This window comes from Stegostoma tigrinum, chromosome 34, assembly GCF_030684315.1.
Source record: "Stegostoma tigrinum isolate sSteTig4 chromosome 34, sSteTig4.hap1, whole genome shotgun sequence".
NCBI lineage: Eukaryota > Metazoa > Chordata > Chondrichthyes > Orectolobiformes > Stegostomatidae > Stegostoma > Stegostoma tigrinum.
The window spans coordinates 22759647-22784880 of NC_081387.1; the positions used below are offsets into that span (position 1 = coordinate 22759647).

Consider the following 25234-nt stretch of genomic DNA (forward strand, 5'->3'; position numbering starts at 1 on the left):
CACACACACACACACACACTCACTCACACTGTCTCTCCCCCACATAAACACACACACACACACACACACTCTGTCTCTCTCATACACATACACACACTTACTCACACTGTCTCTCCCGCACATAAACACACACACACACACACACACACACACGTACTCTGTCTCTCTCATACACATACACACACTTACTCACACTGTCACTCCCGCACATAAACACACACACACACACACACGTGCACACATGCATTCACTTTTTCTCTCTCTCTCTCCCACTCAGATGCACACTCACTCTCTCCCCCGTTCTCACACACACACACGTAAATCTGTGGGGTGAATTTGTATTTGTAGATATATTCTAGTTCATTCAAAAAGCTCACAATTTATAGACAGTCAGTCAGTGTGGCATTTTATAAATTCCTACTTTAGAAATAAAACCAGGCTGACTCCAAACCGAAACACAAACAGATTCGAAACAAGGCCTCGCACCTTGTGTGCATTGTCCGACATGAAATGTCACCTCTTGTTTACACTGATAAAACTTTTTTTTTCCTCAGGGCAGTGATTTGAAGGGAATTCGGGGATTTACATAGATATATTAATCAATTAAAACCTTCTCACTGATTAACGATTTAACTGCATCTTGGGTTTGTCTAATACATCCTCATCAGTGCTGTGGCTCCTTGATCTTTTACTATAAATTCTGTATCTGATTCCTCCTCTCTCACTAACACCTGCAGGAGCGAGGCTTGAAAGCTTGTTTTCAAATAAACCTTTTGGGTTATCGCCTGGTGTTGTGTGATTTCTAACACTATTCTCGTTGAATTTAATCCCATTGAACTCCTTTTGTCAGGAATGCTGCTTCACATGTTACTTTGTCAAAACAGTTGTCAGCACTTTGAAGCTTAATGCATGCTTCTTTCTCACATGATTTCCCAGCACAGACTGAAAAACAAAGTCAGAGTCTGGAAAGATCTGCTCTTGTATCATGAGGGTGTGGGGGAAGGTTAGACAGGAAGAAACTGTCCCACTTGGTGGAAGGATTGATAGGAAGATTGAGAACAGGTTGAAGGGAAAATGGCATTGGGAACGTGATGTTCTGAACATCAGTACCTGTCAGTGGGGTGGAGGCAGGTACATTTGAAGGATCTGTGGGTGATGATTGGGATGGGGAGGTGTCACACAATAAACTTCTCCCATGGAGAGCTGCACAAGTGCGATAAAGTCCTGCACTCTAAGCATTCTGTGATCCTATGCCATACTGCAGATGCGGCTCCTGTGAGTCACACAGGTATTCACCAGCACCCACATACTACAGCTCCAACACATCGCCTCCCTGCTGTCTCTATTGAGTTTTATTCAACTAATCAGGTTGCAAGTTTAGAAGTACCACTCAACAATATTTTGTAATTATTAGGAAGCAGTAAATCTGTAAATTCTGATACTCAGATCGCTTACTTACCATTGCAATTGTTGTCACATTAAATTAATACCTTGAGACATGCTCTGGGTCATACTCTTTCTGTTTTATTTGTTACTTACCAAATCAGAATTTTTAATTTCTCCATTAAAAGAAAAATGTTTCAAGAAAGAAAAAAAGCTCACAGCTTTTCTCTCTGACAAATCTGTTAAGTTCTCTTGCTGAGTGTGGTCAATGATCTCTCACCCCATGGACCCTCTCACTCATCTCAGTCTCTGTGTTCCCTTCCTAAGGAGAGACAAACTCGACACACCCAACTCGGTAAGGAAATGTCAGTATTGGTGTGTTAAAATCAAGAGTGAAACATTATTTTTAATTCAGATCCAATACAGATCCCAGCGCAAAGGCTGGAATTCAAAGCGTCGCCTGGAAAATAATTCTGGTCCCACAGTGAGATGTATTCACACAAACTTCACTTTAGCCATTAAATACATGCCTGGAGGTGATGCATTAATGTTATTAACATGAATAATTTTCCGTGAATTATACCTTAAAGTGAAACTTGCCCGCAGTGACACATTTGTTCGAAGGAGGGAGCAAAAGCCAAAGAGCGATTTCAGTGAAAACGAAAGTAAATGTTTTCAGGGAGGGGCTGTCGTTGTGAATGTCTTTATTTTTAACACATTTGTCCAAGAAAAGGCGGAAAATGTTCGATCAGATTGTGGGAAAGTAAGAGGTGAGTCTGAAACCCTCTTTAATTTCAGGAAGGGATCATTCCCAGTGGGATCGGGTGGATTTTAGTCCCGCTGAAAGATCCCAATCAAATCCAAGGAGTTGAACGGGGAGCCGCTGGGGATTGTGCAGTGAAAAGGTGAAACCTTTCTCCAATGTCTCTGATCAGCTGCACAGAGCCTGGAGCTGGTTCCTGTCAGTATAAGGGAACAGGAGGGAGAGGCAATGTGTAACATTCACTTCTCAGGGTCAGACACAGCGACTGGAAAGGGAGACGGAAGTGAAAAGGAGGAACAGAGTGAGGGCCATGAGATGGAACATGACCCACTGGGGTTTCTGTTTAAAGGCAAATAATTCAATCCTGGAGACAGTTGTGTGTTTTCACCCCCGGGAACAGACCTTTGAAGCAGAAAGTTAATGTTCAGCCATTCCTCCATCCACATTGATTGCAGTTTGCTGCTTTGTCTAAGTCGGGTCTTTAAAGAGAATTGATGCACTAACTTTCCCTTCCCCTGTGTAAATATTTAATTTGTACATTTTAGAGAGATGGACAAGGGAAGCGAGGATACTGTGAGGAAAAACACTTTAACACAGCGAGTAGTGTGCTGCCTGGAAATGTGGTGGAGGCAGGCTCAGTTGGGGAATTGGGGAGAGTATGGGATGGTGTTTTGGATGATAATGGTGTGCAGGGATATTGGGAAAAGAAAGGAGATTGGCCCGAGATCATAGACCCAGACACAATGTTGGAGATGGTGCAGGCACGATGGGCAGAATGGCCTCCCTCTGCATCAGCATCATTCTGTGACTGTGTGAAGTTTGAGCCGATCTATTCACACAGACCCGTGCTGTATCCAACAGACCATCTCCGAGGGCCTCCCCTTCCTCAGGGATAGCATTGCCCATGTGAGGGTCAGGGGCTGTGGGCACTTGCCTCATTTGCCTGGTCGAGGAGAAAGACCTTTGCAGAATCTCCCACACTGACAGAGTGGACACACTCTGTAACATGGGGTTTGGGGGGTGGGCGAAGCTGCACTTGGATAGAACTGCCCCACACAAACAGCAGTGACCCAGTTGCCATCAGTGGGTGGGAATCAGAAAGCTGTCCCAGCCAGGCAGGGCTGCCCTCTCTCCCCTGTCCTCCAGGTGTGTTGTATAGGGCCTTTTCCGAAATCCCGTCATCCCCAGGATGGGGGGGAATGTGAGGTGGGATGGTCTCAGGTTGTGGAGGCACTGAGATGAATATCTCCCTGCACGTAGACCCCATCACTGTCTCCAGCTTGGATTCACTGTCAGTGTAAAGACTGGGTTAATATCGCTGACCAGTTCAAACTGGCCTCAGAAACCAACATGAATCTGAGGAAGAACGAGGGCCATGTTCTTTGGAAACTGGCTGAGAGATCCTTGTTCCCTTCACTGTCAGGGCAGATTGCTTAAATGTGTAGGGAATTTTATTCCAAGAGACCAGGGTGTTTGCTAAAACTGGGAATGAGTCGCTCTGGACAAAGTGAAACAGAGTGTGTGAAAGGAACACTCCCTCTCGGTTGTGGGTAAGAAGCTGGTCATTATGTGTGGTGTGGTCTCAGTGATGTGCCCTTACAGCAGCTCCGGGCCGCTCCTCACTCCCACATCACCGCCATCACCCAGGCTGCTGTCCTTTTGACTGGGAGGACACAGATGCACTGTGTTCACTGGGATATGATGTACAAACCTAATGATAAAGCGGGGAACAATGGACCCAACATCCTCTGTTCATGCTCATGTACAGCCTCCAACATGGACTCTTAGCTTGTTAAACAGCCTTTTGTATATTACCTCATCAAATGCCTCCTGGAAATCCAAATATATTACATATTACCCCCCCACTTTATCTATCCTGCCTGTTACCTGTGCAAAGAATTCCTATACATTTCACAGGCATGATTCCAGCTTGACGAAAGCATGCTGATTCTGATTGGTCATACTGTGTATTTCTAAATACTCTGATATTATGTTCTTTATAATAGATTCTGCCAGTTTCCCAAAAGCAAATGTTCAGTTAACTGATCTATAATGTGTTTTTTAGCTTTCTGCCTTTTTTGAACAAGAACATTCTTTGACAGTTTTCTGCCTCTCTGTACTTCTTCAGAATCAAAGAATTCCTGGAAGATGTGCATCCCCTGTCGTTGTGACGTATTCTTTTAATATCCTAAGATGCATCCTGTCACATCCATGGTACTTATCAGCTTCTAGTGCCATGAGTTTCCTCTCATGATCGTTACTGTATTAATTCCTTTCTTCCTTTACCCCTTGTATATTTAGTCACTTTGGATGCTAATAATGTCTTCCTCTGTGAAGACTGAAGCTAAGATTTTCTTCAGCTTGCCTGCTTTTTCCTCATTCTCCAATTTTTTGTCCCCATCCTCATTCTCTCAGGGCCCGATGTCTGCTTTGGCCTCTCCCCTGTATAATATATATTTAGAGAAGCTTTTGCTGTCCATCATGGTATTACTTAAAATATTACACTGAATGTTTATTTTCTCCCTGTTTATTTTTTATCAACCATTTTTAGTTGGACTTGAAAACTTTTCCAATCATGTGGCTGAATGTTTGCTGCATTGTATGTTTTTCCTTTGATTTGATGCTTTACTTCTCTTTCCGAGAATCCTTTCTGGTTGATTGATTGATTTAATGTCACGTGTACTGACTTACAGTGAAAAGTTTTGTTTACGAGCAGTACTGGGAGATCATAGTAAGCAAGACATATAGATCAAAGGGTGACAAAAAAGCCTTAGACAGAGGCCCACAGGTTACTTGGCGCAGGGTGTGTGCGAGACAAGATCAACATTGTTTGAAGTTAGGGAGCCCGTTCATCAGTTTAATAACAGACAGGAAGAAGCTGTTCCTGAAGCTGTTGGTCTGGGTTTTCAAGTGACTCTCTCATCTGCTTGATGGAAGAGGTTGCAGGAGATGGTTACCGGGGTGCAATGGGTCTTTGCTGATGTTGGCCACCTGTTTGCAGCAGCGAGCCATGGAAATGGAGTCCATGGATGGAAAGTTGGCTTCTGTGATGGTCAGGGCTGTGTACACCACCTTCTGTAGCTTCCTATGGCCCTGGGCAGAACAGTTGCTGTACCAGGCTGTTACGTACCTGGACAGCGTGCTTTCATGGTGCATGTGTAGAAGTTGGTGACGTGCCGAATTTGAGGACAAAGAGGCGGTGTTGCCCCTCTTCGACCGGCACATCTATGTGGAAAGCCCCGCACAGGCTGTCGGTTGATAGAATCCCTGGAGTGTGGGAATGGGCCCTTTGACCTGACATGTCCACACCGACCCTCAGAGCGCCCCACCCAGAGCCATCCACCTATAACACACCTAATCTACACATCCCTGAACACATTGGGCAATTTAACGTTGCCATTCCCCCTAAGCTGCATGTCTTTGGACTGTGGGAGTGAGCCGGAGCACCCGGAGGGAACCCACACAGTCACAGGGAGGATGTGCAAACTCCACACAGACAGTCGCCCGAGGGTGGAATCGAACTCGGGTCCCTGGAACTGTGGGGCAGCAGTGCAAACTACTGAGCCACTCCTCGGAACTTGATGCTTTCCACTCTCTCAACGTCAGCTCCGTTGCTGTAGACTGGGGCATGTTCTCCTCTTTCCTTTCTGAAGTCAATGATCAGTCAATTTCTCTTTGAGATGTATCTTTGCTGGACCCATGAACTATTTTCTTCACTGCCTCCCACTTTTCCTCAATTGTCTTTGCTGTTAAACACCTTTCTCACTCCACTCTCATCAACTCTGCCCTCATTCCTTTATAATCATCCTTATTTGAGTGAAGTGTCTTTATATGAGTGAAGTTATGCGAGGAGTCTGAGAAAATGAGAGAGATTCTTAATGAGTACTTTGTGTCGGTACTCACAGAGGAGAGGGACATGAGAGATGTTGAGGTTCGGGGTAGATGTTTGATTACTCTAGGTCAAGTCAGCATGAAGATGGGGGAATTGCTGGGTATTCTAAAAGGCATTAGGGTGGACAAGTCCCCAGTCTGGATGGGATCAATCCCAGGTTACTGAGGGAAGCAAGAGAGGAAATATTTGGTGCCTTAACAGATATCTTTGCAACATCCTTGACCATGGATAATGCCCCTGATGACTGTAGGATTGCTAACGTTGTCCCCCTGTTTAAGAAGGGTAGCAAGGATAATCCAGGCAATTATAGACCAGTGAGCCTGACGTCAGTGATGGGGAAGCTGCTGGAGAAGATACTGAGGGATAGGATCTATTTACATTTGGAAGAAAATGGGCTTTTAGTGATAGGCAGCATGGTTTTGTACAAGGACGATCATGTCTTCCCAACTTGATAGAATTCTTTGAGAAAGTGACAAAGTTGATAGATGAGGTAAGGGCTGTGGATGTCATATACATAGACTTCAGTAAGGCGTTTAGAACATAGAACATAGAACATAGAACAATACAGCGCAGAACAGGCCCTTCGGCCCTCAATGTTGCGCCGACCTGTGAACTAATTAAGCCCCTCCCCCTACACTATTCCATCACTGCCCATATGCTTATCGAAGGAGGTGGTATGGTTACACGGTCACTAATATTGAAACTGCCTGCTAATTTAAACTGGTTTAATTAACAATTTAAATTTCCCAGCCACAATGGTGAAATTGGAATGTGCATCTCCAGATGATTAGTCCAGTCCTCTAGATTTAATCCCTTGGTATTTGCCTGGATATTTCTTCTGCTTACGGAGATTGGAGAAGGCTAGCCTTAGGAATAGGAGTTGGCAATTTATTTAATGTGACTGACACAGCAAAGAAAACAAAAATTACATAACAAAGGAACAGAGGACAGAGGTAGAAACATGAGTTTGGGAAGGGAATGGGAGGTGAAGAGGAGGAGGAGGAGGAGGAGGAGAAGGAGAAGGGGGTGCATTTTATTCCCATTCTTCACCTCGCCCAGCAAACTGGTAAGTGCAGAACCAGATTGGTGACAGAATGAGGGACTAGTATGCAGATTTTAAAGGCTTACCCTGAACGACACACAGATTTTTCATCTTTTTTCCCCAATAACAACACCATAATACCTCAGAGATACACGCAACACGTCCCTCACACCACACCCCCGCCACAACCGCCCAAAGAGGATCCCCCTCGTTCTCACACACCACCCCACCAACCTCCGGATACAACGCATCATCCTCCGACACTTCCGCCATCTACAATCCGACCCCACCACCCAAGACATTTTTCCATCCCCACCCCTGTCGGCCTTCCAGAGAGACCACTCTCTCCGTGACTCCCTTGTTCGCTCCACACTGCCCTCCAACCCCACCACACCCGGCACCTTCCCTTGCAACCGCAGGAAATGCTACACTTGCCCCCACACCTCCCCCCTCACCCCTATCCCAGGCCCCAAGATGACATTCCACATTAAGCAGAGGTTCACCTGCACATCTGCCAATGTGGTATACTGCATCCACTGTACCCGGTGTGGCTTCCTCTACATTGGGGAAACCAAGCGGAGGCTTGGAGACCGCTTTGCAGAACACCTCCGCTCAGTTCGCAACAAACTACTGCACCTCCCAGTCGCAAACCATTTCCACTCCCCCTCCCATTCTTTAGATGACATGTCCATCATGGGCCTCCTGCAGTGCCACAATGATGCCACCCGAAGGTTGCAGGAACAGCAACTCATATTCCGCTTGGGAACCCTGCAGCCATATGGTATCAATGTGGACTTCACCAGCTTCAAAATCTCCCCTTCCCCAACTGCATCCCTAAACCAGCCCAGTTTGTCCCCTCCCCCCACTGCACCACACAACCAGCCCAGCTCTTCCCCTCCACCCACTGCATCCCAAAACCAGTCCAAACTGTCTCCGCCTCCCTAAACTGTTCTTCCTCTCACCCATCCCTTCCTCCCACCCCAAGCCGCACCCCCATCTACCTACTAACCTCATCCCACCTCCTTGACCTGTCCGTCTTCCCTGGACTGACCTATCCCCTCCCTACCTCCCCACCTATACTCTCTCCACCTATCTTCTTTTCTCTCCATCTTCGGTCCGCCTCCCCCTCTCTCCCTATTTATTCCAGAACCCTCACCCCATCCCCCTCTCTGATGAAGGGTCTAGGCCCGAAACGTCAGCTTTTGTGCTCCTGAGATGCTGCTTGGCCTGCTGTGTTATCCAGCCTCACATTTTGTTGTGTCGACCATAATACCTCAACTAGTTTTAGAATCTAACTGATGCAGTCAGAAAAGAACTGAGGTATCACAAGAGGTCAATAAGTAATAAACTCATAATTACCTACAAGCGTCACAAAATATTTACAGCAGAAAACAGGGGTCAATTGATGCAAAAGAATGTCATCCCCAAAATTAGGGCATGAATCAGTAGATAGTGGCAGTTGACAAATAAAATCCTAGGAATATTTAAATCTTAATTAAAGTCAAAAAAGAGAGTAATTTGAACGGTTATGTGAATGTAAAGATACACAATAACACCTTAAAGGACGGAAAGAAAAACTTGCAAACCATTCAAACTGGGATTGATAAACAAGAATGGATCATCACCAGCAATTTAAACACTCAAGGTATATGGCTAAAGCTTGTTGTCACATTTAAAAGCAAGTCCCTAGGAGAAAAAAAGATACATTTCAGGCATTCATATTAACCTGCCATTGTGCATAAGCAGACAGGGATTACATGCAGACAGAGTCTAGCAATTAGTACAATATGCCAGCGGCCACATGGAATGACCGTTATTTCTTCAAGATGTAGGTAAGGGGGATTCATTAACTCTGTTGGCTGGACAGCTTTGTGACGCGGAGTGAGACCAACAGCTTGACTTCAATTCCCACGCTAGCTAAAGTTATGAATGTGGTGGCCCTCAGGTTAAGACACCATCACTCACCTCATTCTAATGCCACAGCAAACCTATGGTCTGGTAAGACTATGGCATCTTTGCCTTGACAAAGAAACAGGCCACTTTCAGTGGTTGAAGGGCGCAGAATATAGCATGAGGTGAGACACATCCTGGAAAGCTGGGGGATCCTTTATATATGCAGATTTAGTCAATACAGTGCGGATGGAGAGGAAACAACAGGTCAGGCAGCAGAGAAGCAGCAGATAATAAAATGTGAGGCTGGACGAACACAGCAGGCCAAGCAGCATCTCAGGAGCAGATGATGCTGCTTGGCCTGCTGTGTTCATCCAGCCCCACATTCCATCATCTTGGAATCTCCAGCATCTGCAGTTCCCATTATCAGAGAAGCAGCAGAGTCGGCCCTGACGGGTTCCAACCCGAAATGTTGACTCTCCTGCTCCCCTGATGCTGCCTCACCGCGCCTCTCACTATTGCAAAAATGCTGCCCCTTTCACGCTTCACCTCAGCTCTAAGTCATCTAACTCGAAACATTAGCTTGCTGGCCCACTGTGATCTCCAGCACTTTTTTTTAATTAACAGCAAGTTTAAGTGTCCAAATCTCAGGTTGCTTTTGCTTTCTTAGCAACTGGGAGGAATAATCCCTTTCAAGTTAGGGTATGCCTCAAGTAATACCCAAACACTAAAAATATAGATTCCCTCATACTATATTCATTACCATTAGCACTGCTTTGGTTAAAGAAGTTCTCAGAAAGATAACATTTTAGATACCAGTCTGCTAAGGTTCCCCATGGTGGGCTGATGGAGAAAGTGAAATCACATGGGGTCCAGGGTGTACTAGCTAGATGGATAGAGAACTGGCTGGGCAAGAGGAGACGGAGAGTTGTGGTGGAAGGGTGTTTCTTAAAATGGAGAACTGTGACCAGTGGTGTTCCACAGGGATCTGAGATTGGACCACTGTTGTTGGTGATCTTGGTAAGTGATTTGGAGGAAGGTATAGATGGTCTGATTCTCAAGTTTGCAGCTGACACTAAGATTGGTGGAGTATCAGATAGTGAAGGGGACTGTTGGAGAATGCAGCAGAACATAGGTAGATTGGAGAGTTGGGCAGAAAAATGGCAGATGGAGTTCAATTCAGGCAAATGCGAGGTGATGCATTTTGGAAGATCCAGTTCAAGTGCAAACTGTACGGTAAATGGAAAAGCTCTGGGGAAAATTGATGCACAGAGAGATCTGGACGTTCAGGTCCATTGTACCCGGAAGGTAGCAACACAGGTGAATAGAGTGGTCAAGAAGGCATACAGCATGCATTCATTCGTTGGACGGGGAATTGATTACAAGAGTTGGCAGGCCATGTTACAATTGTGCAGGATTTTGGTTCAACCACATTTGGAATACTGTGTACAGTTCTGATCGCCACATTCCCAAAAGGATGTGGATGCCTTGGAGAGGGTGCAGAGGAGGTTTGTCAGAATGTTGCCTGGTATGGAGAGCTATGAAGAGAGGTTGAGTAGATTAGGATTATTTACATTAGAAAGACGGAGATTGAGGGAGGACCTGATTGAGGTCTACAAAATCATGAGAGGTATAGACAGGGTGGATAGCAAGAATTTTTTTCCCAGAGTGGGGGACTCACTTACTAGGGATCACGATTTAAAGGTGAGAGAGGAAAACTTTAAGGAAGATATGCGTGGAAAGTTCTTTACACAGAGGGTGGTGGGTGCCTGGAACACGTTGCCAGTGGAGGTGGTAGAGGTAGGCACGATAGTGTCGTTGAAGACATATCTAGACAGATACATGAATGGGCAGGGAGCAGAGGGATACAGATCCGTGGAAAATAGGTGACAGGTTTAGATAGAGGATCTGGATCAGTGCAGGCTTGGAGGGGTGAAGGGCCTGTTCCTGTGCTGTAATTTTCTTTGTTCTTTGTTCTTGTTCTTATTTAAGCTTGATACTTCTGATTCCAACCCAATTTCCTCCTTGTCAAACAGAATGCTGCATTTTATGATATTATGGTCACAGTTTCCTTGGAGATATTTTACTCCGCCATTACTTATTCAACCTGCCTCATTACATATCACCATCCCTTAAAAATAAGCCCTGATGCCTAGTTGGATCCATAACATATTGCTTGAGGAAACTGCCCTGAATCCTTTTTCATGCCAATCTCTGCCAATCTCACATCACATTCAAATGATGATTAAAGTCATCCATGATTAATGTACTTTGTTACATGTGCTCAGTATCTCCGAATGTTCTCTGCCCTACCATGCAGCTACTTCTCTGAGAGCTACAGATTACTCCGATCAGAGTTTTCATCCTGTGTTTATTTCGTGCTTGTATGGATTCTCATCTTCTGATCCAAGTTCATTTCTTGCTATTGTGCTTATCCCATCCTGGAAGAACATTATTATCTCACCACCTTTTTCTTCCTGCTTACCCTTTTGAAAAGTCACATACACTTGAATATTTAGTTCCCAGCTTTGATCTCCTTGTAACTGTTGTCTCCATAATGACTATAAATCAACGCTTTTATCCGGTATTTGAGATGTTCATTGAATTGTTCTGAATACTACGTGCATTCCAGAGGAATTAATTTTGCCCTTTTTTCTCCCAATGGCCCTGTTTACTGCTGTTATTCTATGTCTGTCTATTCTGCCCCTTCCTGCCCCACTCAGGGTATTGTTATCCAAATAGGAGGCCCATAATGCTGCCATTCCCTCTTGCTTTGGAAACCTGTATTTCTCCTCTCCCAAACCCTTCCTCTGTCTAATCAATGTAAAGCTCTCTCTACAGCCCTTGTTATTCGATTCACTGGGGCTTTGGTTACAGCAGGGTTCAAGTGAAGCCTATCCTATCAGAACTACTCCCTCCTGTCCCAGTACTGGTCCCAGTGCCCATGAACTGGATCCCATTCCACTCCCACCAATCTTTGAGCCATGGAGCCATCGGGAAATATAAATTGATTTAACTCAATAATTTGGGAATAAAATGGTGATATCAATCTTCGTGACCGTGAAAATTCTGGATTTTCATAAAAACTCACTTGGTTCGACAGTGTCCTTTCAGGAAAAAAACCCATTCTCTTCACCTGGTCTCTGACTAAATCACACTCCAGATCTCAGGGACAGGATGGACATGTATTTGGAATAACAAGGACTGATTAGGGATAATCAACATAGCTCTATGCACAGGAAATTATGTCTCACTGACTTGATTGAGTTCTTTGGGAAAGTGACAAAGAAGATCGATGAAGGTAAAGTGATGGATGTTGTCTGTATGGACTTCACCACGGTGTTCGATAGGTTCCACAGGGTAGGCTGGTTAGCAAGGTTCAATCACATGGAATTCAGGGAGAGCGAACCATTTGGATGTAAAATTGGCTGGAATATCGGAGCCAGAGGGTGGTGGTGGGGTGTTGTTTTTCAGACTGAAGGCCTGTTCCCAATGGTGTGATACAAGGATCCATGCTGGGTCCACTGCTTTTCATCATTTCTATAAATGACTAAGATGTGAACAGTGGAGGTATGGTTGGTAAGTTTGTGGATGACACCAAAATTGGTAGTGTTGTGGACCACAAAGGATGCTCTGAGGATCGGTGCGGACTTGTTGGGCCGAAGGGCCTGTTTCCACACTGCAGTGTATCTATGATTCTGTGATGAGCGAGGAGTACGACGAGATCATGATCAAAAGGGCCGCTGGACAAAGGAGTGGCAGATGTAGTTTAATTTTTATAAATGTGAAGTGCTGCATTTTGGAAAGCTAAATCAGGACAGAACCTACACATTTAGTAGTAATGTCCTGGGAAGTGTTGCTGAACAGAGACTTTGGAGTGCAGGTTCATATTTCCTTGAAAGAGGGGTCTCAGGGTGACAGTACAGTGAAGTATGCATTTGGTAGAGAACAGAGAACATAGAACAGTACAACACAGGACGCTTGTGTTTATTGGTCAGTGCATTGAGTACAGGAGTTGGGGTGTAGTGTTGCGGCTGTACAGGACATTGGTTGGACCAGTTTTGGAAAACTGCATTCAGTTCTGATCTCTCTGCTGTTGGAAAGATGTTGTTAAAGTTGCTTTTGAGACAGTGATTTAGTCACTTCTCAAAAAGTAATTTTTTGTCTGAAAGTGAATAGTCGTCAGAGATTCAGTGACTGGTTACAGCACAAGTGAGGGCCGTTCAGCTGTTCCAGTCTGTGCCAGCCCTCTGCAACGGTAATTCACTGAGCTCCACTCCCTGCTCTTTGCCCATTTCCCTGCAATTTATTTTTATCCTGTTACCTATCTAATTGCTTTTTGTAGCCACGTCTAATTCTGCATTCCAGATCCTGCTGGCGGCAGCTGTAGGTGTGACGCAGCCCAGTGCCATACAGCAACATATCAGTCCCCCTGATAGTTCAATGCTCCCCACTGTGATAAGGTGCCTACTTCTCCCTCTGTGCTGGTCAGCAATGCAAGCAGGTCAGCACAAAGTGAGTCAGCACTGAGGAAATAGTGTAAGAGCCATAAGACGCATCTTATGTAGATGCGAGAGATGTGTGTATTCCTGTGTGCAGAGTGACCTGGCAGAAGCAATGCAAGTCAAAACTGTCACAAAGTTGCCTGCAGTGAATTTCATCTGCCATGTGGCTGCTCAACAAGTCTGCTCATAATCTCTCGAGATCTGTTGCTATTTTCCTCTCGTTTGCCACATTTTCAGGTTTTTTGCACCGACATGTTTTGTCTGAATCCAAGTCCTTAACGTATTTCAGGAATAGGAATGGCTATTCAACTTTGGGAAGCCCTCACTCCAGCCTGTAAAATCTCTACTTCCTATAAACGAAATGTGTTCCATCCCTTACTGATGTTGTATTTCTGCTGCCCTCTCATTACTTCAGCAATTTGTCTGTGCACTGACCAAGGTTGGAGGGATGGTAGGGATTAGGGGGTCACTGTCTGGGCCAGCAGACCTATGACCCATCCCTAATTGCCCTGGAGGAGTTAGTGGTGAACGACCTTCTTGGAACCACTCCTTGGGGAACAGTTACACCCACAATGCTGTTTGGGAGGGAATTCCAAGGAATTGACCTAAAGAAACTGAAATAACAGTTAAATTGTTCATTGTCAGAATTGTTTGTGGCCTGGAGGAGACTTTGGAAGCCATCATAATTTCAGATTTTCTGGGAAGAATATTGTTCAATTTTTAAGTTGATGTTTGTCAGTAGATAGACAGATCAAGTGTGTTACCTCCACCATCTCCATGTGACCTCACGGAAAATATCACTTGTGTTGAACCTTACAAATCTTTACTCTCTCTTTATTAGACCATGACTGCGCAATGGCCATGAATTCTTCATCCAGAGAGCTTTACTGATTTTCTGTATTTTTAATCGTGGATTTAAATCGGGAAAAACTGTTGTAAAAACCAAGGACTTCTGAAGGATTGTTGCATTTTTATAAAGCAAGGAAAGTGGAATTCACTGTAAGTACTGTTTACACAGCTACATGTTCAAGCAGAACGAGAAGCTTAGTTTGCAGATGAACTTGAGTCAACGGTTTTGGCTGAATGGAGCTTTGGCTGACAAGTAGCTGATTGGTCTGTGGACGAGTGAGTTATCAAGGATAAAGGCCTTCTGCTAGTCAGTGACCAGGATAGCTGAACAGCTTGGGTGGTGTGAATGAAGTGGCAGAAGCAATTAGATTTCTGTAAGAGCAGGAGCTGTCTCTTTTCTCTGCGGCAAAAACCACCAGAAGCCTTACCCTTCAACCATAACACTCAGGTTTTTTGATGCCTGTCTGTCTAAATCTGTGTGTAGAAGGAGCTTTATATGGAGGTTGGAGTTTTAGCCAGAAGATTGACATATACTTATAAAAGGTTCGCAATTGTTTAGCTGTAACTGGAATCTATTTATTTGTAAGAAATAGTAATTCCTGTGAATTGCAGAAACCTGGCTCATGCTTTTTGCCAACCTGAGTCTAAAAGACAGATAAACAGGAGAGTTTTGTGCAATTTTACACAATATTGAATTTAATGATAATTCTCGGAATAGCAGGACTTGATGTCGAGTTCAATACCCCTGTGAGGTGTAACACAGATGGCTCCAGTACTGTTGTAGCACTGGCATCCAACTGAAGATGTGGAAAATTGTCCAGGTATATCTGTCCACAAAAAAGCAGAACAAATCCAACCTGGCCAATTCCCACGCCATCAGTAAAGTGATGGAAGGTGTCATGAACAGTGCTATCAAGCTGCCCCTGCTCAGCAGTAACCTGTTCAGTGACGCCCAGTTTGGGCTCCGCCAGGGCCAGTCAGCTCCTGACCTCATTACAGCCTTGGCTCAGACATGAACAAAAGAGCTGAATTCCAGAGGTGAGGAGAGAGTGACAGAGCTGTATTTGACTGAGTGTGGCATCAAGGAGCCCCAGCAAAACTGGATCAATGGGTATCGGGGGAATCTCTCTGATGATTGGAGTCATACCTGACACGGAGGAAGATGGCTGTGGTTGGTGGAGGTCACCATCATAATGTCAGTAGTGGGGATGTTCGCCAATGATTGCACAATATTCAGCACCAATCACGACTCCTCAGACACTGAAGCAGTCCGTGTCCAAATGGAACAAGATCTGGACAATGTCCAGGAGAGGGCTGACAAGTGGAAAGTCACATTCGTGCCAGGCAAATGCCAGGCAATGACCGTCTCCAATAAGAGATAATCTACTCATTGTTTGCTGACATTCAGTGATATTACCATCTCTGGTTGCCCCACTATTAACATCCTGGGAGGTCACCATTGACACAGTAATTGAACTGGACTCACCGTTTAATACAGTGGCTACAAGAACGGGTCAGAGGCTGGGAATACAGCAGCAAACATCTTACCTCCTGATTCCCCAAAACCTGTCCATCATCGAAAAAGTAATATCCAGGAATGTGATGGAATATTCCAGACTTGCCTGGATGGAAGCAGCTTCAAAAACACTCAAGAGGCATGACACCATCCTGGACAATGTAACTGGTGTTTAATTGGCACCACATTTACAAGCGTTCTGTCCCTCCACCACAGATGCTCAGTCGCAGCAGTGTGTGCCCTGTCTACATGATACTCTGCAGAAATGCACCAATTTTCCTCAGACACAACCTTCCAAACCCACAACTTCTCCTATCTATCGGGATAAAGGGCAACAGAAAAATGGGAACATCACCACCTTCAAGTTCCCCTCTGAGCCACTCACCATCCTGACTTGGAAATATATCGCTGTTCCTTCGCTGTCGCTGGGACAGTATCCTGGAATTCCCTCCCTAATGGCATGTGGGGCTACCTACAGCAGTGGACTACAGCATCTCCAAAAGGCAATTCACCACCAACTCCTCAGCCAGGGACACCCATGTTCTGTTGTGAAGGAAAAACCAGGGTGTAACATTCAGTCCCTGGGCATCAGGTTTATATCTAATCACGGTTAGAAACCTGTGACCAACAACTCCTCAATTTCGAACCTTACATCCCTAAACAACATGGAATGAGTCTCATCTTGACTGGGTTAATTTTCCTTTTATATATATTACTTTTCCATTGCACCATTTTATATAATATTCTCTCATCTGACGCTGCAGAACATTTTCTTTCATCTGCTGTCGGTAAAACCCACTTTCTTGATGAAGAATGACAGAAAATACTCATTTCGAAACACAACCATATCTTTTCCTTATCAACAGGTCTCCATTTTGACCCCTGATCAGCTCCACCACTCCCCTTTTATAACCTGTCTACTGTTAATACACCGATAAAAACTGTTCAGTTTTCCTTTATCTTTACCAGACCTTTGGACTCCTCATTATCTTCCAGTTTATCAAAAACAAAAGCTGTGCTGTGGAACACAGGAGCCCACAAACAGGACGGTGGGCAGGTTCAATCTTGATTATTGGTGTGAATGTGAAAATGAGTCAATGGTCTTTCAGTAAGCCTGGAAATGGACAGTCAAACTTGAGTCTAAATTCTAAAATCGACATGCCATCTGAACTTGAGGTGGCCTCCCATTTGGTTTTCCGCTCTGGGAAAAAGCAAACTCTCTGTTGTTACTGCAAGGCGTTTACACTGTCGTTCTTGTCTCTCTGCCATGCCTTTACTCAGTTTGGAATGTATAAAGTATGAAATGTAGTGAATAACATGCCTATGAAGGATGATCTTTTATTTAACACACAAACACCTGTTTGATACAATCAATTACTCAAATCTGTCCATTCTATTAGATCATTGCTGATCAACATGCCAACTCCCCCTCCCATTCTCTTGATGACATGTCCATCATGGGCCTCCTGCACTGCCACAATGATGCCACCCGAAGGTTGCAGGAACAGCAACTCATATTCCGCCTGGGAACCCTGCAGCCATATGGTATCAATGTGGACTTCACCAGTTTCAAAATCTCCCCTTCCCCCACTGCATCCCTAAACCAGCCCAGTTCATCCCCTCCCCCCACTGCACCACACAACCAGCCCAGCTCTTCCCCCCCACCCACTGCATCCCAAAACCAGTCCAACCTGTCTCTGCCTCCCTAACCGGTTCTTCCTCTCACCCATCCCTTCCTCCCACCCCAAGCCGCACCCCCATCTACCTACTAACCTCATCCCACCTCCTTGACCTGTCCGTCTTCCCTGGACTGACCTATCCCCTCCCTACCTCCCCACCTACACCCTCTCCACCTATCTTCTTTACTCTCCATCTTCGGTCCGCCTCCCCCTCTCTCCCTATTTATTCCAGTTCCCTCCCCCCATCCCCCTCTCTGATGAAGGGTCTAGGCCCGAAACGTCAGCTTTTGTGCTCCTGAGATGCTGCTTGGCCTGCTGTGTTCATCCAGCCTCACATTTTATTATCTTGGAATCGCCAGCATCTGCAGTTCCCATTATCTCTCAACTCCTTACTCACCTTGTTTATCTGTATTGATCAATACTTGTACCAAGCCAAAAAAAAACTCAGCCCAGACATTATATTTTTAACCTTTAGAGGTTTTTGGGGAGAGTTCCGGAATTTCACTGCCCTTTTTGTAAAAAGACAAGTCCAGACATCAAATCTAAATGGCAACTCTATATTGCTGTCCGATCATGCCGAGTTCTGGATTCTGATTTCCCTGTGCTTATGTTTATGAAATCCTGATCATTCTCAATATCTCAATCTTCAACCTACTGAAGTCAAGACATTGCAAATCACATTCGTGCAACCTTTTCCTTGGAATGTAATGCTCCACGTGCTGGCTTCATTCCAGTGAAAAAGCAAAACACATTCAAATGAAGGAGGGAGGTAAAAAAGAGTAAATGTACCTGATTAGCCTGACATCAATTGTTGGAAACATGATGGAATCAATGATTGAGGAAGTAATCGCAGCAGCGTTGGAAAATCATAATCTAATCAAACAGAGTCAGCGTGGCTTCATGAAATGGAAATTGTGTCTGCCTAATTCATGAGAGATTTTCAAGGAAGTCTTAACCAGCGTGGATACAGGGGAAACCATTAATGTGTTATATTTGGACTTCCAGAAGTTGTTGTACAAGGTACCATGCGGTTAAGTTTGGTTTAGCTCAGTTAATTAGACTTTTGGTTTGTAAAACAGTGTGATGCTAACATTGCGGGTGCAATCCCTGCCCTGGCTGAGGTTACCCTGAAGGACTCTCCTTCTCAACCCTTCCCCTTGCCTGAGGTGTGGGTGCCTGCAGCTTAAATCACCACCAGTAACTCTGTCTCATGAGAAAGCAGCCGGATGGTCTGGTAAGACTGTGGCAACTGGAGGTAGTATATCGGCATGAGTAGAGAATTGGCCGATGAGCAGGAAGCAGTCAGTGGGGATAAGGGACCCTTTTTCAGGTTGGTGACCTGTGACCAGTGGCATTCCACAAGGTTCAGTGCTGGGATCACAGCAGTGTATGATCGATATCAATGACTTGGAGGCAGGAAGCAAGTTTACTGTAGCCAAGTGTGCAAATGACACGAAGAAAGATGGAAAGGCAATTTGTGAGAGGGATATAAACAGTTTATAGAGAGATGTTGGTAAGGTAAGCAAATGAGCAAAGAGCTGGCAAATGCAGTATCATGTGGGAAAATGTGATGTTGTTCATTTTGGAAGGGATAACAAAAGAACACAGTATTGTTTCAATGGAGGAAAAACTGCAGAAAGCTGCAACACAAAAGGGACTTGTGCACGAAACACGGAAAGCCAGCATACAGGTACAGCAGGTAATCAGGAAGGACCACAGTCCAAAGATGTGCATGTTCAGTGGATTTGCTACATTAAGTTGACTATCATGTCCAGGGATCTGCAGGCGAGGTGGATTAGCCATGAGATGTGTGGAGTTACACGAAGAGGGTAGTGGGTTGTGTTTGGGTAAGTGCAGTCTCGATGGGTGGAATGGCCTCTTGTGCACTGCAGGGTTCTGTGATTTTTCCTGTCTATTATTGGCCTTACTTAAGTTGAGGGCACTGGTTTGAGAACGGAGCTGCTGACCTCCAAACTAAATTTGAAATTTTACCGCATTATGCTCACAAGCTCATATTCATTGATTTCCATTGACACAGTCAATTCATCTATCTTGTTTAAAATGCTGCATGCTCTCAGATGAAGAGCTCTAAACATTGACTTTCTACCATTTCTATGTATTCTGGTTCTGTTTCTGCTACACTCTTAGACCCAAGAGTAATCAATACGCCCTTCAGCCCATTGAGGCTGCTTCAATAAAATTAAATCACCGAACTACACTGATCTCACTTTGCAGCACTTGGCCCCAAGCCGGGAATGTTAGACATTGGAAGTGCTTATCCATGTATTTTTAAAGGTTCTGCCAATCCTCTCAGGCAGCTCATTCCAGATTCCCACATCCTGTGGGTGAAAAATATTTCCCTCAGATTCCCCCTAAACCTCCTGCTCTTCCGCTTAAAATTATGTCCCTTCAATACTGACCCTTCAACTAAGCGCAACGATCATTTCCCATCTACCCTGTCCATGCCCCTCATAATCTTACCCTCCTCAATCATGCCCCCTCCCTCCTCAGCCTTCACTGCTCTAAACGAAACAACCCGAGCCTATCCAATGTGAAGCTGGATGAACACAGCAGGCCAAGCAGCATCTCAGGAGCACAAAAGCTGACGTTTCGGGCCTAGACCCTTCATCAGACCCTCTGATGAAGGGTCTAGGCCCGAAACGTCAGCTTTTGTGCTCCTGAGATGCTGCTTGGCCTGCTGTGTTCATCCAGCTTCACATTTTATTATCTTGGAATCTCCAGCATCTGCAGTTCCCATTATCTCCGAGCCTATCCAATCTCACTTCATAGCTCAACTACTCCAACCCAGGCAACATCCTGGTGAGTCTTCACTCCACCCCTAAAAGTACAATCACATTCATTCTATGGTGCAGTGACCAGAACCGTACACTGTACTGCAGTAGTGGCCTAACTAAAGCCCTGTATAACTCAACATAATCCCCCTGCTCTTATAATCTGTACCATGATTCATAAAGTCGAATGCCCATATGCCGCCTTAACCATACAATTAACCTGTCGTGCCATCTTCAGGGATCTGTTCCTCTGAGCTCCCTATGATCTGCGATTCAATAGGACACCATTGTCTTGTTACATCTTCTAGGATTAATTAACAGCCTGAATTAACAGTCCACACCTGGAATTTTGTCCACATTTGAGCTCACCAAAACCTCCATTGTCTCCTCACTCTCTTTATCAAATTGCTGAAGAACCTCACAGTCCATGTTCCCAAATTCTATGCACCGTTTTTTTGCTCCAAAGTGAAGACAGAAGTGAAGTACTCATTTCAAACCCAACCATGACCCTCTGTCTCTTTGCACAGATTGCCCCTTTGGTCCCTAATGGGCTCTACTCTTTTCCTGGTTATTCTTTTCTGTTTGATATATTTGTAGAATATCTCAAAATTCTCATTGAGTTGCTTCCTTTGTATCTGCAAAAGCCTCTCTTTTCCTTTTTATCCATCCTGAGTGTTCCTGGACATTCAAGGTTCTCTGTGCTGGTTACTCCTACATTTCACCTGAAAAAGAACATGTTGGGTTTATACTCTGTACAGGAATTCTGCCCCCTCTTCACCCTTTACAATATGACTTTCCAATTAATGTTGGGAAAGTTAAAATCCCCTCATTTAATTTTTTTTATGCACATCATTGAACTGTTGACATATCTGATCGTCTATTGCCTCTCAACTGTTTGGCTGTTACACTCCCAGCAATGTGACTGCTGCCTTTTTATTCCTCAGCTCTACACACAAAGCCTCGTTGGAAGAGGAGGTGCTGGAGGTCTTAGAAGACATAAGGGTGGAGAAATTCCAGGACCTTATCAAGTGTAATCCAGGAGGTTGGGGGAAGTTAGGGAAGAAATTGCAGGGTCCCCAGCAGAATCATCTTGCAACATCTATAACCGTGGGTGAGGCGCTGCAGGACTGGAAGGTGGCTATTGTTGTGTGTTTAAGAAAGGCTGCAAGGAGAATCATAGAGCTCGGAGTCCGACTTCAGTGCTGGGTAATTTGTTGGAGGTGATTCTGAAAGATAGGATTTACATACATGTGGAAAGGCAAGGATTGGTTAGGGATAATCAGCACAGTTTCATGTGAAGGAAATTGTGTCTCACAAACTTGATTGAGTTTTTTTTAACAAAGTACCAAAAATAAGATCAGGGCAGAGTGGTAGATGTTTCCTTGGGCTTTAGTAAAGCCTCTGACGAGGTTCCACATGGCAGACTCTGAGTAAAGTTAGAGCACGTGGTATTCAGGGTGAGCATACCATCTGGATACAAAGTTGGTTTTACTTTGGAGACAGAGTTTGGTGGTGTTGGGGGATTGTTTTTTGGACTGTGACCATTGGTGTTCCACAGGTACTGGGTTCACTTTTGCTTGTCATTGATATAAATGATTTGGATGAGAATATAGGAGGGGTGCTGAGTATGTTTGAAGATGACATCAGGATGAGTGGGATTGTGGACAGTGAAGAAGGTTATCTAAGACCAGAAAGAAATCTTGATCAATCAGGTCAGAGCTGAGGAGTGGCAGATGGAGTTTAATTTAGACAAATGTGGGGTATTGCATTTTGGTAAAACAGAAAAGGGCAGGACTTATTGCAATTAATGGTACAGCCCTAGGTAGTGTTGTAGAACAGAGAGAACGAGGGATTCAGCTACAAAATTCTTTGAAATCTGTGTCACAGGGCAGTTAAGAGCCCATTTCGCACACTTGCCTTCATTACTCAGATCTTTGATGATGGGAGATGGGACATCATGTTGACATTGTACGGGATTTTGGCCTCTCCTGGACGGCTGTGTCCAGTTCTGGTCAGACAGTCATAGAGTCACAGAGATGAACAGCATGAAAGCAGACCCTTCACTCCTACTTGTCCATGTTGCCCAGGTATCCGACATAAGTCTCGTCCACTTGCCAGCGTTTGGACCATAATTCGTCTGAGCACTCCCTATTCATTTGCCCATCCTGATGCATTTTAAATTTAGTAATTGTACCAGCCTCCACACCTTCCTCTGGCAGCTCATTCCATACATGAGTCACCCTCTGCATGAAAAAATTGTCCCTAAGATCCCTTTTCAATCTTTCCCCTCTCGCCTTAATCCTGTGCCCTCGAGGTTGGGACTCCCCCACCCTGGAGAAAAGACTTTGTCTATTTACTCAATCCAAACCCGTCATGATTTTGTAAACTTGTATAAAGTCACCCTTCAGCCTCCAATGCTCCAGAGAAAATCGTCCCAGCCCATTCAGCCTGTCTCTATAGCTCAAAGCGTCCAACCTTAGCAACATCCTAGTAAATATTTTCTGAATCCATTCAAGTTTCACAACATCCTTCCAATAGCAGCGAGACCAGAATTGCACACAGCATTCCGAAAGTGGCGGAACCAATGTCCTGTACAGCTGCAACATGACTTCCCAGCTCCGATACTCAATGCATTGACCAATAAAGGTGATCAAACCAAATACCTTCCTCACTCTCTTACCAACCTGTAACTCCACGTTCAAGGACGCCCTGCTGTAGGAAGAATATTCTTAAACTGGAGAGGGTTCAGAACAGATTTACCAGGATGTTGCCGGGAATGAAGCGTTTGATTTATAAAAAATAGATTGGAAAATTTGGAAAATCCGAGACATTTTCCCTGGAGCGTAGGAGGTTTAGCAGTGATCTTATGAATGTTTATAAAACGATGACAGGCACAGATAATGTATATGGCATGGTCTTTTCCCACAGGTGGGGTAGGTCTGAGCTGGGAGCGTATTTTAAGGTGAGAGGAGAAAGATTTCGAGAAGACATAAGGGGCAACTATTTTACGCAGAGAGTGGTTCAAGTTCGAATGAGCTTCCCAGAAAGTGGTGGATGCAGATTCAGTTACACCATTTAAAAGACATTTGGCGAAGTACTTGAACAGGAAAGATTTGGAGGGATAAGGGCCAAATGCAGACAGGTGGGACTGATTTTGGGAACATGGTATGCATGAACTGGTTGGACCAAAGGGTCTGTTTCCATGCTGTATTACTCTCTGACTCTATATTGTCCCTCCTTACGGCAGTGACTGACTCCAGAATTAACTATTCAACATTATCACCTCGATTATTTCCCCTCCCTGTCACCTGAAGATCCTATGTCCCATAATGTTAGTTTCCTGTCTTGCCGCTCCCTCAATCGAATCTGTGGGGTGTGAACAATGTTGCAATTCTACATGTTAATCTACACATATAACTCATCTGCTTTACCTGTCATGCTCCAAACATTAAAGTAGATACCATGCAGCCTCACCTTCCTCCCTTGAAACTCAACATTGTTGAATTCCTTTGGTGTTTGCTCATTTACGACAGTAAGCCATGTTCCTAATGTACTGACACTCTGTGTCCCCTGCCCCTGCTGATCTACTTTAAATTCCTCCCAAATGCACTGTAACCCACCCTCACTGATGATGGCTCCATTCTAGTTTGGGTTCAGAGTGTCCTAGTTGTGCAGGTCCTGACTTCCCCAGAAACGGTCCCAGAGTGATCCAGGAATTTAAACCTTTTTCATTCCTGCACTAACTCTTGAACCATGCATTTATCTGGTGAAATTTCCTCTTTCCACATTTGCTGGCATGTGGCAATGGGAGTAATCCAGAGATTACAACCTTTGAGGTGCTACTCTTTAATCTACAGCTCAGCTCCCCAATTGCCATCTATCATTCTACCGACAATCATTGGTCCCAATGTGTACTACAACCTCCGAAGCATCACCCTCCCTGTTCAGGATGTCCTGCAGCAGTTCAGTGACATCCTGACCCTGTGACCAGGCAGACCACATTCTATCCTGGAGACACATCCTGGAGATTTCAGAAATGCCTGTCTGTTCCCCTGACGAATAAATCCTGTATCACGACTGCTCCCGCTTTCTGCTTGCTCCTCTCCTGCACAGTCAGGCTACCTGTGGGGCCAGAAGCTTGATTCTGTCTGCACTCCATTGAGGAGCGAGTATCCCATCTGCTTCAAAATGGAAAGTGGATTTGTAATCGGGATCCCAAGGGACTCTTGCAGTGCCTCTTGAACAGATGGGACATGAGCGCAGGCCTCTCAGTCCAAAGGGGAGGGACATTACAACTGCATCATTGGAGGCACCCTCCACTTTGATTTTATTAAATGCTAACAGTCTGAGAAAATGGGCCTTAACCCTCTTTTAATCAACATGTTCAGAGATATAATTACACACGTCTGGAGCAGGTGGGACTTGAGCCCAGGTCTCCTGGTTCAAAAGAAAGATCACTGTTACAGAGCCACATGAACCCAAAAGGAAGGCCAGCTGCATTTGGCTTTTGAATCAGTCTATTCAGAGTTGTAATGACACATCTCGACAAGAGTACGGTTTGAACTTGGATCTCTGGGCTCAAGAGACAGACATGACCAACCGTGTCATCCATTCAGTTACAGTTGCTCAAATAATTGTGTGGAGCCACCTGTTTTTAGAATCAAGATTTTCACAGATGTTATTCCACAGCTCATGAACAGATGGGTCTTGAACCTGACCCTCCAGGTCCAGGGGGAGAGTTGCAACAATTGCATACCACTAGGGTGCCTTCCTTGGGATTTTAATTCAACCCTGCCCCTCACGCATAGGTGCCACCCCCAAGTCTGTATCACAGTGATACTGATCGGCTGCACAACCCTCCCAGTCTGTTTCACAGTGATACTGACCTACCGCACACTCCTCCCAGTCTGTATCACAGTGATA

At 44.9% G+C, this 25234-nt stretch overlaps 1 protein-coding gene across 7 annotated transcripts in view; it reads left to right on the top strand.

Annotated features, from left to right (window-relative positions):
- The window catches only part of LOC132206019 (butyrophilin subfamily 1 member A1-like), a 259182-nt gene that overhangs the window by 23338 nt on the left and 210610 nt on the right, over positions 1-25234 (top strand). Inside the window, exons 1-3 of one of the 7 annotated variants that reach the window (XM_059639491.1) lie at positions 2006-2153; positions 14317-14474; positions 21256-21422. The exons of 1 other annotated variant lie outside the window; for it this stretch is intronic. The gene's annotated coding sequence lies outside the window, so the exon portion shown is untranslated. Of the gene's footprint in view, positions 1-2005; positions 2154-14316; positions 14475-21255; positions 21423-21496; positions 21518-25234 lie in introns of those variants that run through there. 5 more of the 7 variants (XM_059639489.1, XM_059639494.1, XM_059639492.1 and 2 more) reach the window with 5 other exon arrangements.